The following is a 12,564-nucleotide window of genomic DNA, read 5'->3' as shown; positions in this document are numbered from 1 at the left end:
CCTCCACCTCCCTGGTTCAAGTGATTCTCGTGCCTCAGCCTCTCAAATAGCTGGGATCACAGGCATATGCCACCACACCTAGCTAACTTTGTATTTTTAGTAGAGATGGGGTTTTGCCATGTCTGCCAGGCTGGTCTTGAACTCCTGACCTCAGGTGATCCCACTTTGGCCTACCAAAGTGCTGGGATTACAGGTGTGAGCCACAGTGCCCAGCCAGTCTTTTTATTATTTATTTTTATTTATTTATTTATTCTGAGACAGAGTCTTGCTCTGTCACCCAGGTTGCTGGAGTGCAGTGGCACAATCTTGGCTCACTACAACCTCCGCCTTCTGAGTTCAAGCAATTCTCCTGCCTAAGCCTCCCAAGTAACTGGGATTTCAGACATGTGCCACCACACCCAGTTAATTTTTGTATTTTTTAGTAGAGATGGGGTTTGGCCATGTTGGCCAGGCTGGTCTTGAATGCTTGGCCTCAAGTGATCCACCCTCCTTGGCCTCCCAAAATGCTGGGATTATAGGCATGAGCCACCATGCCCCACCTAGCTCTTTTTTTTTTTTTGAAATGGAGTTTCACCTTTGTTGCCCAGGCTGGAGTGCAGCGGTGTAATCTCGGCTCACCGCAACCTCCGCCTCCCGGATTCAAGCGATTATCCTGCCTCAGCCTCCCGAGTAGCTGGGATTACAGGCATGCACCACCATGCCCAGCTAATTTTGTATTTTTAGTAGAGATGGGGTTTCTCCATGTTGGTCAGGCTGGTCTCAAACTCCCGACCTCAGGTGATCTGCCTAACTCGGCCTCACAAAGTGCTGGGATTACAGGTGTGAGTCACTGCGCCCAGCCCCCACCTAGCCTTTTTAATTTTAACCATTTCAGCAGACGTGATGATGATTTATTTATATTTTTTGCAGAATCCTCTGACAACAAAAGCCCGTTAGCCCCTCATCTGCCACACAGTAGGGAGCAAGAGCCTTGCCTTTCTCCTCTGAGATGCTCCGTAGTGCTTAAATAAGAGCTTAAGAAGGCTTATTAAATTAAATGAATTGGTGTCCATGAAGAAGCTGTGCTTGGGAGCAGACAACACAAAGGAGGGAGCTCTTGCATCAGGGCAGGCCCATTCAGGTGTTCTAAATTCCAGCAAATAAGACTGTACTTTTAGGGATCATTTCTTTAGTTCATTACTAGATAAGTTTCTCTGAATATGTAGAGCGCTGAATTATAATAGATTTTAAAATAAATGAGTAAATAAATTCCAGTGACTAACTAGATTTAGTTGCAATCAGGAGATCTTGTTTTTGGAAAGAAGGAGGGAAAAAAGGAGGGAAGAGAGGGAAGAAGGAAAGAAAGGAGAAAAGGAAGAAAAGGAAGGAAGTAAAACAAGGAAGGAAAGAAAGAAGGAAGGAAGGGAGGGAGGGAGAAAAGGAAGGAAGGGAAGGAAGGAAGGAAGGAAGGAAGGAAGGAAACACCACTGTTTGTTTGTTTGTTTGTTTTGAGACGGAATCTTGCTCTGTTGCCCAGGTTGGAGTGCAGTGGCGCGATCTCAGCTCACTGCAACCTCTGCCTCCCAGGTTCAAGCCATTCTCTTGCCTCAGCCTCCTAAGTAGCTGGGATTACAACCACCCGCCACCATGCCTGGCTCATTTTTGTATTTTTAGTAGAGTTGGGGTTTCACCATGTTGGCCAGGCTGGCCTTGAACTCTTGAGCTCAGGTGATCTGCCCACGTCGGCCTCCCAAAGTGCTGGGATTACAGGCATGAGCCACCGCACCCAGCCAAAGCACCACTATTAATCAATTGGGCCTCAGTTTCCTCATGTGTAAAATGGAGATAATAATACTGCCCTGGCTAATGAGAGAATGAGAGGCAGTGCTTTACCATTTGTAAATTTTAATTTGTAGATTGATGGAATTATTTAACCATAACCACCATCTGTGGAACTTTCTAAAATATATGGATTCCAGGGACCTAGCCCTGAAGATCCAGATTGGCATGATCTAGGGTGAGGCCTGGGTATGTACATTTTTAAAAAGCTTCAATGCTCAGCTAAGGGTGAGAACAGCTGGGGTAAAAATACGTATGATCATCATTATTGTTACAGTATGATCATCACCGTAGTTACCTTTTGGAGGATGAAAGTGGGAAACACCCTTCAGGGAAGTCTATAAAGCACCTAGATCCATTGTAAGTCCTTAAATAAGGACCACTGCCACTGTCTTCACTCCCTGGTCTTCTCTGGCCTGGAGTTTCAGAGGCAGGTTCATAAGTGTGTTTGTATGTGTTTTCATGAATATGTGCTTGGAAAAGGCAATGAGAAGAAAGCAAATTATGAGGGGTTTCTGTCTTGAGAGGAAGCTACTAGAACCAGGAAGAGCAAGAAGTCTGATTCCTAAGGGCTCAGGCCTATGCACTTAACTGTAAGAAACAAGTGAAAGACTGTCACTCTGATTTGCATGTAGGGATGGTCTGCTTGTGGGGATGGTCAGTTCCTGCAGAACTGTAACTGCTGAGCTCATGAAGATCCCCCTGGGATCTGGTCTGAGAATCCAGCAGCCAACTCTCTCCCTCCTGTTAGTACTTTCCCCCATCGCTGGTATCCCAGGGTACTGTCCATCTCTGAGAGGTCAGAGCAGGGCAAAGACCAACCCACCAATTCCCCTCTGCCCAGGGACCTCAGTTCCTGGGGCACTCCCTATCCAAGGCCACAAGGCCAAGTTCTAGGTCTCTTCCACTCTTTATACTCAGTAATGGGGACCCTACGGGACTAAGCTAGGGTCCTTGCATGTCCTGGTATGGAGGTGGGAGTGAGTAGAGGGCTAGGGCTCAGAAAAGGATGTGGGAAGAGAAAAAGGGAAATAAAATAGAGGGCAGGATTAATGAAGTGGCTTCAAAAGCTAATAGTGCATTTCCCAACATCTCCTCCTCTCCCATCCCAAGGGGACCTGCCCACAGCCCCAAAGCAGCCTGCCCACCTCAGTCCATCTGCTAGAGATCCCAGCACTGGAAAGAGGCAGTAAGTCTCTCAAAGTGAGGGACAGAACTCCCCTTCCTTTATACTCCAATCTCTGGAGATGAAACCCCAGGTCTCAGCCCCTCCTGTGAAGCACAGGCCCACCCCCACCCCTACCCAGCTTCAAAACAGGCAGTGGGAGGTGCATTATCTGGCAATGCTTTGGGGACAGCTCCTGCCATCTGCAGCCATGGCCGTCTTAGTTTCTTTCAGCTCATCCCATGAAATGCCCTCCTTTATCCCAGGCCTCCTCCCTAGAAGCTGACTTGGAGCTAGATTCCCAAATAAACAGTAACTAATTGGATTAGGAGCCGATAATACTGTTGACCTTTCTTAATGTCTGCTGGCTGTCTTTCCACCACACTGAGGCTTAATTGTATGGGGTGGGGAGGAGGGTGGGGGACTTCCAGGAGTGAAATGTGACCCCTGTTAACCTCAGATAAAATGGGCTCAGCGTCTTCCCAACTGCCTGTCATCCCCCATGGAGCAGGAAGACACACATGCTCCCTCTCTCATCAAATAATTACACAGATGATACACACATGCATAGGCATGCATACAGAGATGCAAACAAACCCAGAGGCACATATGCATTTACACGTGGTGCACACATAACTTTGAACCTGGGTCATACAGGTACACAAGTCACACTTGAATGATACACATACACAATTACATATATGAAAGACAAGTATATGCATATACACAGATACACATTTGCAAAATGCAAACACATGGATACATATCGACAAGTATGTATTATTGCACACATGATGCAAATGCATAATAGATGTACTCATATACGTACACAAGATACATATGCAAGATACACTGACATGCACACATATGCATGATGCTTAAGTAAATGAGCATGCAAAGTCCATGATACATGTGCACACACACATATGCATGCTATGCATACCTTTGCACACCGATAGAGGTCAGAACCCCCCCCACCCCCCCCACCCCCCCACACACACACGCCGGCAGTTTGCCCCATTCCACAGCCCATCTCTTTCCCAGTCTCTGCTGCTACCACTTTCTATTTGTTCCTGGGTTGTCTGGCTGTGTTTCTGGGATCCTGAGTTTATGGGTCTCTTGGAGTTCTGGCCCAGCCCCTCTGAGTGTCTCCTCCTTTCAGTATCTCTGGGGCCCTGTGCCCGTGTGGATCTCTCTCATCCTGGGATGCTGAAGTGGAAAAGGATCTGGCTGCCACGTTGGTAGGGAAGGCATGAAAAGGGAAGAGATTAGAAGGGGAGAAGGGTGGGAGAGAAGGGCCAGAGAGGGTGGAAAGGCGGGTCGGGGGAGAGGACCGGGAAAGAGGGGCGCAGGGAGCGAGGGGCGGGGGAGGGGCGCCTGCCTGCGCACAGCAGATGTTGCCGCTCCTCGGATGGAGCTGTTAATGTAAGTGGAGTTTCTGCAATGGTAATTAGGAGGGCCCTCATTACCCTGGCGGAGCCGGCTGAGAGCCGATAAAGCCGAGGGGGAGAGGGGCCGACATCAGGGTAATGGGGGAGCAGGGCCATTGAAGAGCTGGAGCCGAGCCGGGGACCGCTCCGCGCACAGCTGGAGCCCGGCAAGAGGGCCGCGAAAGGGGGGTGCGGACCGGGCCCGGAGCCCGGGGAGGAGCCGGGAGGCGAGCGGCGAGGGGCGCGGCGCGGCCAGGTCTGCCCCCGGGCTTCGCACCGCGAGTTGGCCCTGACTGTCTGCAGGATGAGGGTGTTGAGGAGGGTTCCAGGCCGGCGTGCCTGCCTCGCCTCCAGCCCTGGGTAAGGAGATCCACCGGGGCCTTTGCGCCTATACTCAAGTGGCCAGACAGAGATGGGGCGGGAGGTGAGTATACGGAAAGGACACCCTTCCCCTCTATGGGCCCCGCCCCCTGTGCAAGGGTGGGGAACTAGCACCCTCGTCCAGCGTCTAGCGTGACCAAGATATGGACTCTAGAACGAGAGTTGAAGGCTCCAGAATGTCAGATCACACACTGGAAAAGACCAACCTTCAGGGTTAGATGTGGAAGCCTCTTGACTCTTTGGATTGAAAAGAGTCAATCCCCTCTCCTGGGAGGACTCTCCCTCCCATCCTCCCCTACATAATAACCTCCCAGCCCTATAGGAGCTACAAGCAAAGAGAATTGGAGAAGCTCGTCCAAGCAGTCCTAAGTACCTTGCTTCCACGCAGGGCTTTGCAGGAAGAGGAAGGGAGGCAGGGAAGGGTACGGTGACAGCTGTAGACATCACCTGCAGCTCTGCTCTGCTCCCCAGCCAGGAACCCAGGAGGCCCTCCCAGACCCCCAGAATGGGGTTCCAGGGTGGGCAACTCATTTGCCATCTATCTTCCTCACACCTGAGTATTCTAGGATGGGCCTCCAGCGCTTTCCAGGCTAACTCAACGAACCCAGTCTTCTTAGTCAACTGAGAGCCATGTCTACAGAACAGACCGTGTGACCATCTCCTCCTCCTCCCACTGTCTCAGGCAAAAGGACTCTGGGAACAGGAAAGAGGACTCTGGGAAGACATCCAGGAGGCAAGGAGTCGGTAGCCAGGGCAGAGAGAGAGAAACTGTGGGGGTCTGTACAGGCCACATCCAGCAGAGGACCCCCACTCCCTTTTCATCCCTTCTTCACATCCCTCCACCCACAGCTGCCTTCAGAAGCCCAAGGTCATTGGCCCTGCCACTGTGGTTTGCCAACTCCTAAGGACCACATAAGCCCAACTGTTATGGAAAGGGTGGAACAGAGAGAGGGGCTTCTTTTCCTTCAGGCTTTGGGGAAGGCAAAGGCAAGCCCTGCCACTGCCCACTCCAGAGACAGCCGCATCTTCCAGGTGACTAAAGGCATGTAATGGTTCTGAGGAGACCAGGACTGTGGGGAGCTCCTGGGCTGGGTGGGGGCAGCTTCTGGGGTTGGGGAGAGCCCCAGATGCCGCTCCCCTCTTGAGCTGCATGGCAGAGCAGGGGTTAACGGGGAGAGGCTGCAAGGCTGGAGCTGCGAGGCTGGAGCAGGCGGTGGCTCCCGCCTCCTCACCACCCCCCCTCAAGAGTTGCTGACTCTTCCTTTTTGTTCGGGCTGACAGCGAGCACCTGGTGTGCTCCTGCAACAATATTGTTCCTGCCTCCCTCCCCCCAGGCCCCAGGCTCCCTTCCCTCTCCCCCTCCCCACCCGCCGGCAACCTTCCCCTCTGCCTCCTCTTTCCCTTGCCCCCTCCTGCCTGTGGCCTCCTAGGCACCCCCCTACCACAACCACCACAAGCACCGACCCTGCAGTGTCAATAAACACAACATATGCTGCCATTAATGTGAAAATCGTGCCCTCTACCCCATTCATCTCCTCAGCCTGCCCGCCCGCTGGGGGTGGGGGTGGGGGGTGGTGGAAAGAAAGGTCAAGTGGGAAGCATTAACTACCCTCCTTTTCCGATCTGCTCAGTCCCCACCCCCACCCCCAGACTGGAGAGAGGAAGAGGAATTGGAGGAGAAGGGATGGGATAGGGTGGGGGTTTTTTGAGATCCACATTCTCTCCGACGTGCCCACTGAGCCTCCCCACAGGAAAACAGGTGAGCGCCCTCATCCAGCCCACAGTCTTCAACTTTGGGGTGGGGGTCAGAGTGAGGCTCTTGGCCCACCCATGGACAGCCATGCTGCTGGCACACTTCTCCTGGAGCCAAATGTGGTTGCGCAAGTGGGTTGCATTCTCTTGCATATCCAGCAGTCATCTCAGCTCCTGGGGACTTTCTGTCTGTCCACAGGATTGTGAAAGAAATACCAGAACTATTCTCCATGTTGGGTTGGGCTTCAGAAAGCCCTTTTGATAGGAGCCAAATACCTCAGATAGCCAAGGTAGTGGTCTGGCCTCAGTCTCCTCAACTAAATCACCAGTTCCAAGACAGCAGGGAATAATAAAGATAAAAATAATATAATAACGACAGCTAACATGTATTGAGGGCTTATTTATGTACTAGGAATTGTGCTAAGCACTTTACAGGCTTTATCTAATTTGCTCCCCATAAGACCCCTATGGGGAAGTTACAACGGATATCCCCATTTTACAGCTGAGGAAACAGGTTTCACAGGGTAGCTAGCATGTATTGAGTGCTCACTGCATGCCAGGCGCTGTGCTGAATTCACTTAGTACAATGTTAATGACCCTGCAAAGCTGGCATCCCTATTAGTGTCATCTTACAGAACAGCAATCTGAGGCCCAGAAAGGTTCAGTAACTTGCCCAATGTCACACAGTCAATAAGCAGAACTTGGCCAGGAACCCAAGTCTGTCTGACAGCAAAGCTTGTCATCTCAACCCCTTTACTTTCCTGCTTCTCTTTTCTATCTATCACCATCTCCAATAACCCCACAGCATGGCCCCCTCAAGTCCGCCCTGTATGGGGTTGAACAGACACAGGGCAATGCAGAAGGAAAAGCTGGCGAACAGCCTGAGCATGAGACAGAGTGGAGACTCATTCTTTGCTCAGGTCCTCCCTCATTTCACTGTCACTCCTCTGCCACTGAGCTGCGCCCACCCAGCCTGTGTGCTCACTGGACTCCTGCCCCCTGCCCAGCCCCATTTTAAGAATTCATGGTGGACAGGCAAAGTGCCCCTTCAGGCTCCCTTAGCACAAAGACATTGTGCTTGCCTCTGCAGCTCCTCACTTCTGAGACTCCAGTTGCTTTATTGATATTAACTTAACACTCCCCCCGCCACTTCCCCACCCGCCCTGGCCCAGGCTGACGGGCAGAAATCTGCTGCCTGGGCACCACCCTGACCTCTCTTTTCCTCTTTCATTATCCACTCCAGGCACCAGGGAGCCAGCACCAAAATTAAAACAATAACTAAGCCCGAAGTGGACCTAGCAGCCCCCACTCCCACACCAAGGGAGGGGAAAAAAGCCACAAAAACACCTGGAGAGGAGAATAATCACTGGAAGGTGAGGGGGTGACCCACTCCCATGCCAGCACCCTTCACCTGCCTTAACCCTTTGTTCCCTGGACAGTAACCAAGGTTTCCCCATTTCATCCCTCCCACCTAGTCCCATAAAGAAACAGCAGCTCTGGCAGCTGCTCAGCCATTTGGTGCAATGGGATTTGAATAAACAAACCAGGGACAGTGAGGTCCCCAGAAGTCCATAGTCAAGGGCTAAGACCCCTAGAGGCTCCCAGTCCTGCCACAGCATGAAGTTCTTACTTTGGCAAATTGTTGGAGCATTGGTTGATCATTTACTTGGTAATCTGTGCTAAACACTTTATAAAGGACACCACCTTATCTGATCCTCACAACAACCCCACAAGGTAGGTGTTATTGTTGTTCCCAATTTTCAGATGAGGAAACGGGCCACACAAGTTACACGACATGCCTAAGTTCATACTAGCTAAGAAGTGACAGAATCAGGCCGGGCGCAGTGGCTCACGCCTGTAATCCCAGCACTTTCGGAGGCTGAGGCAGGCGGATCACCTGAGGTAAGGAGTTCGAGACCAGCCTGGCCAATATAGTGAAACCTCCGTCTCTACTAAAAATACAAAAAAAATTAGCCAGGCATGGTGACGTATGCCTATAGGCCCAGCTACTTGGGAAGCTGAGGCAGGAGAATCACTTGAACCCGGGAAGCAGAGGTTGCAGTGAGCAACCATTGCACTCCAGCCTGGGCAACAGAGCGAGACTCTGTCTCAAAAAAAAGAAAAAAGAAGTGACAGAATCGGGCTTCAAACTCAGGACTCTGTTTGCAGAACCTACAACTTAACCATTTTGCTAAGCCATCTGTGTGGATCTCTCTCGGTTGTTACTGGAGTCTAGTTAAACACGTAGGCTTAATTCTGGGATCCTTTGGCCCTCAATCTCCCAGGCTACAGAATGGGCCTGCCGTGGCCTCTCATCTCATATCAGAGCCGGCTGGAAAGAAAGGACACCGGTGAAGGCAAGCCCAGTCTAGCTCTGCGGAGGCCAGCAGAGGGGGCTACTGTCCTGAGGTCAAGTGGCGGGAGAGGGAAGCTTAGAGAGGCCCATCTCAGGATAGTGGAGGTGCTGATTATCCTTTAGTGGTGGGCACCTACCCATGCAGCCCCCCTGGACATCTATGGGCTAGCACCTCCAGCAGGTGGTGTCCCTCCAGGGAGTTTATCCTGTAGTGGTGGGCACCTCCCCGTGCAACCCCACTGGACATCTATGGGCTAGCAGCTCTAGCAGGGGCTGTCCCTCCAGGGAGACGGGGCAAAGCTAGAAGCACTGAACTGTCCTAAGTGTGCTGAGCTCTGCAGAGGGCCTTCCTGTCCTATGCCCCCTCAGCCCTACCTAGAAAGAACCTATCTCACTGCTCCATCAGTCCCACACCAGGATTCCCAAACCCCCAAGCTGGCCCCTTCCCTGCCTCTACTCCACACCACACTCCAACCTCTCAGGGTCTTCTAACCACCCCCTTATCTTGTCTAAGGTGTGACTAAGTCCTTATTCACCTTAATTCTGCTAACACCAAGAGGGAGACTTTTCCAAAGGCTCTGTACTACAAAACTGAAGGAAAGACTAGGAGAGCCAACACTTACGTTACCATGGCCAGGCCCTGTTCTAAGGACTTTTCCTAAGATTTGCACAACAATCCTAAGAGGTTGGGTACCCCTATCTTACAGATGGAGGAAAGGAGGGCCTGAGAATTCATAAACTTTAGGTGGCGAATGGCACAGCTGGGATTTTGATCCAGGCAGTATATGCTTATGCAACACTACTTTCTCCAAAGCAAAAAAAAAAAAAAAAGTGTAAAGTCTTTATTTAAGTTCCTTGTTCCACATTAGACTGTAGGCTCTCTAAGGGCTTTCTTGCCCATCATGGCATTCCCACAGGGTGAGGCAAAGTGGGACAACCATAAATGTGCACCAAAGGGATTCCAAGACAACTAAAGGCCTCCAAGGACTGCCTGACACACCCCAGTGGGCACAGAGGACATGATCCTTCCCCTTGCCTCAGCCATGGCTAGCATGGGTGCTAGACTCAGCCACACTGACTGCTGGCCACAAGCAGGCTCAGCTGAATCCAGAGCCAGGTCTGATGAGATCCTCCAGCCCTTCCAGAACTCTTCCATCTTCTCATTGGTCTCCCTTGACCCTATAGGTTCTGACCCAGTCCTGGCCCCCTCAGCTCATCCTTATAGCCCCTCAAGTGCCTGCACCACCTGTCTCCAAAGACAAGTCACACTTCATGAGGACCCTCATGGTCATGCCCTTCAGAGACTGCTACTCCCCAAGCCCGGTGCTCTCCTGCTATCATGGAGCATATTTTTGGTTAGGGCTGGCTCTGCCTTTCAGAAGTTCAGCCCCCTCACCCAACAACCTGGTTTCAAGTTGTCCTAAGGACAAGTGCCCTGGCTCCAGGAGCCACTCTGCTTCACACCTGCCCCCTGCCCACAGCTGACCAAAGACTTTCCTTTGCCACTCTCTCAATACAAGCCCTCTATTGCTCCCATTCCTGACATGAGTTTCCTCCAAATCCCCACACTGCCTCCTGTGACCCACTTAAGAGTCCTAACTCTCTGGACTTAAAATAGAAAACACTAAACACAAGTTTTATACTTACCGCTACCAGCGGAATAAAGGTTGCATCTTTAGCAAAAACAACATAACCACCTACTAATAATAACAGTTGCCCACCACTTCAAAATGGGTGGCCATTGATTTGCCCAGCTCTCCCCAACCCACTTCCTACCTGTCCCCAGGCTGTGGGTCTCTCGGGATGTGTGACGTGTATGACTGTGTGCTGTGTGTTTTTGCCTTCTTGGGAAAAACTCCAAAGTGACTGCTTGCCCTGGGCTCATCTATAATCTGGGGCATTGATCGGGGCCCATTGATAGCTGATTGTTTTCACACGTGACTCGGTCACATTCCTCTAATCTCCATCCTTCTGCTCGGTTTGCATGACAAGAAGTGGCCTCAGTGGAGAGAGGTCGCTCACCTCTGACCAGGATATAATTGGAAAAAGAAGGTCATTGCCGCCTTCGCTTCTAGGGCAGATCAGCTTCGTTCCATTTGTGTCACGAGCTCTTGCCAGCACACACTGTCAATGACATGGAGACAATGGCTGTGCCCCACAATGGAGCCCACAGAGATGTGCTCAATACAACACAAACACACCCCAGGATCCGCACTCACTCTCATCAGGACAGGCATGTACAATGACACACACACAATAGGTGCTCTCAGTAAATGCTGATGATAACATCAATGATACACCGGATGATGCATACCCAGTGACATCTGCACACACAAAAAGACGCACAAAACAATGCTTACCCAGTGGCGCAGGTACCCAGCAACATATACACGCAGTGACACACAGACACATTCATGAGGGCAAATAGCCCAGGCTGAGTTACCAAGTCCAACATGAAAAAATATGTGACTTTTTCAGTGTACCCGCTTGGCAGGTAGCCCATTAGATCTTGTACTATTATTGATCCACTCGGAGCCAAAGCTGACAGTGCCCCACTCCTGGTATCCCCAGGTTCCCATTCCTAGTGCCCCCCCGCCCCTGCCCAAGGCAGTTTCTTCAGGTAATGTTCATGTGGGACTCTGTATCAGCGTTATCTGGGGAGCTCTGACACCGGGCATGCTTCCAGAAAGCACTGCCTGTACATACAAGCTCCTTACAATGCGTGCGTGCGGGTAAACACGCTTATGTTAAAAATCTCCCTCAAGTAATTCTGCTGTCCTCCCAGGTCGAGAACACTGAGCTGTCACCACCAGGCTTCCCTCTCCAGGGTGGCAGAACTTGCCCGTTGAGGGTGTTGGGCTGTATTTTATTTTCTAACTTAGTTTGGGAAGGGATGAGGCCCCAGAGCTGAGAAAAGGACAGTCAATGGCCAGGAACCGAATGAGTTAAAACCGGGTCCTATAGCTTTGATCCCTGGCGACCCTGGCTGGCCTCCTTAGCGCCGGCGCAGCCAGCACAGGACGCTTCCCGCAGGACGTCGCGGAGACTCGCCCACGCTCCCCAGCCAGGCAGCGAAGGCCCAGATCTCCCAGCGCCTCCACGCCGCGTCGGCAGCGGCCTTGGGGGTCTTCCGGGGACAGTGGTCAGCCCTGGGCCGGGTAACCCAGCCTTTGGGCGCTTCCCCGGGGCTCTGGGGTCCCAGTGCGCCAGGACCAACACCAGGAAAGCCAGAAGGTTCCTTCCTTTGGGGCAGGAGCTAGGGGAGTCGCCCTACGCCCACCCTGCCACGCGGGACCCCTCCGGGAGAGGGCAGAGGGCGCCGGGCAGGGACCAATCTTCGGCGGCGACCGGTCACTCTCGCCCGAGCGAGGAGACCCTGAGATCCGCGGGGAGAGCACAGGGTCGCGCCGCCCTCTGGCGGCTCAATGACAGAGTTGAGGCCCGGGCGGCTGGCGGCTGCGGGGTCTGGCAGCTCCAGGAAAGGCTCCCCCTTGTGAAAAGACGCCCCTACGAGGACTGTCCTGTCCTGTTCCTGCCCTCCCGCTCCCGCTCTCCTTCTCTCCCCTTCTTTATTTTCTCTCTTTCTCCTCCCCCCACTTCTTCCACTCTTCCTGCCCTTCCCCCCTCCCCGTCCTCACTCCTTTTCCCACCCCCGTTCCTTT

At 52.1% G+C, this 12,564-nt stretch overlaps 1 long non-coding RNA gene and 1 pseudogene across 1 annotated transcript; both read left to right on the top strand.

Annotated features, from left to right (window-relative positions):
• The first annotated feature begins 1,141 nt into the window (after positions 1 to 1,141).
• Positions 1,142 to 1,221, top strand: LOC116269642 (annotated as a pseudogene).
• A 2,937-nt stretch (positions 1,222 to 4,158) lies between these two features.
• Positions 4,159 to 6,130, top strand: LOC103887692. The gene is made up of 3 exons (XR_651908.3): positions 4,159 to 4,224; positions 4,717 to 4,837; positions 5,353 to 6,130. It is a non-coding gene; the product is annotated as an uncharacterized LOC103887692 (long non-coding RNA).
• Positions 6,131 to 12,564: the final 6,434 nt, after the last annotated feature.

This window comes from Papio anubis, chromosome 11 (genome assembly GCF_008728515.1).
Source record: "Papio anubis isolate 15944 chromosome 11, Panubis1.0, whole genome shotgun sequence".
NCBI classification, from domain to species: domain Eukaryota; kingdom Metazoa; phylum Chordata; class Mammalia; order Primates; family Cercopithecidae; genus Papio; species Papio anubis.
The sequence above is the reverse complement of the archived record's forward strand: the minus strand, read 5'-3'. Positions and strand labels throughout refer to the sequence as shown.